Below are 1,723 nucleotides of genomic sequence, written 5' to 3' on the forward strand. Positions count from 1 at the left end.
AGACGGTAAATGACAGCATCATCTGCATACAATCTAAGACGGCTACTCTGATTGTCTCCTATGTCGTTAATATAGATCAGGAACAACAGAGGACCTATAATATTTCATTGGGGAACGCTGGATATTACTTCTGTTTTACTCGATGACTTTCCGTCTATTACTACGAACTGTGACCTCTTTGACAAGAAATCACGAATCCACCGTACAACTGAGGCGATACTCTGTAGGCACGCAATTTGTGGGGTACGGTCAAAAGCGTTCTGGAAATATAAAAATATGGAATCAATTTGACATCGCCTGTGGATAGCACTTATTACTTCATGAGAATAAAGAGCTAGTTGTTTCACAACCACGATATTTTCTGAATCCGTGCTGACTAAGTGTCAATAAATCGTTTTCTTCGAGGTACTTCATAATGTTCGAAAACAGTATATATTCCAAAAACCCTGCTGGAAATCAACATTAGTGATATAGGCCAATTCAGCGGATTACTCCTACTTCACCTTTTGGGTATTGGTGTGACTTCAGCAATTTTCCAGTCTTTAGGTACGGATCTTTCTGTGAGCGACTGGTTGTATATAATTGCTAAATATGGAGGTATTTTCTCAGCATACTCTGAGAGGAACCTGACTGGTATACTGGACGGGAGGCCTTACTGATGGCTGATGGTGAGTAAATAGGCTAGTAATTTATAAATGTCTATGTATATAGTGGTGTAGAGACGTATGTATTAAAAATGTATGCATTGCCGGTGGGTACGTACTTAATTAATATGTTCTATTATTTTGCTGTATGTCGAATACTGAAAGCATGCACTATATTTTCTAATTATATTTAAAAACTCTCTAGTCATTAAATTCGTACGAAGTTGAGTTTCTAGGGGTACTGAATGTGAGATTTTTCCACCAGAGCACCTCATAAGAACCATTTTTTTCTCTCCATTTCAATGCATTATAGTGCCTACATTCTTGATCCCCCCTTCTGCGAGATAAAAAGACTAATTTATGATTAACGTAATCAGTTAATAGAGCATAATCAAATGGAGCCTCACCAAAAGCCTCCCACGTCCCCTCGTGTAGTTGTGATGTCTCTTTAAAAAATGCCGTCATTGTCAAACTTCAAGAGTCTCGGGAACTGTAAGTGACGCACAGCATCTGAAATGCGACGGGCTTGTGACTGTTCTAGTATCTCTGTGACTCTTGCGACCACCTGCAACTTCCGGTGGACCTGAGATTGTTCCTACGTCTGTTGGATTCGAGTTACTTTCCCATCTTGGGCTCTCTTACAACAGTGGGATATATCAGACTTAGGTTTGCGGGGCTTATAGTGTTAAATTTAACTGTGGTTCTCAGGCTTACCGTCATATTTCACTGGTGTTTTTCCATAAAAATTCTCCACCTATGCTACTTGGTGTAGCAGTTCAATATTATCAATCATGCCAACAACAGCATTGAGTTTTCATCGTTAAGGAACAATCTGTAAACACTCAGAGTCGCAGACCATCTACATCCCACTCATGCATACAGTATTTAAAATTTTAATAATACTCGAAAAGATACAAGTTTCTAAAGGAGTCTGCGATCTTTCTTCTGGCGCAAGATATCTTCTCACCAGTTTTCATCGGAATCTGTTCAGCGCTAGAGTGGTGAAAAAGCATCATACAGAGTTACTTTCGCTTTTAATAATATTGGTAATAGCATGGATGACACATGTTGAAACTTGA

Source organism: Schistocerca gregaria, chromosome 4, assembly GCF_023897955.1.
Source record: "Schistocerca gregaria isolate iqSchGreg1 chromosome 4, iqSchGreg1.2, whole genome shotgun sequence".
Taxonomy (NCBI): domain Eukaryota; kingdom Metazoa; phylum Arthropoda; class Insecta; order Orthoptera; family Acrididae; genus Schistocerca; species Schistocerca gregaria.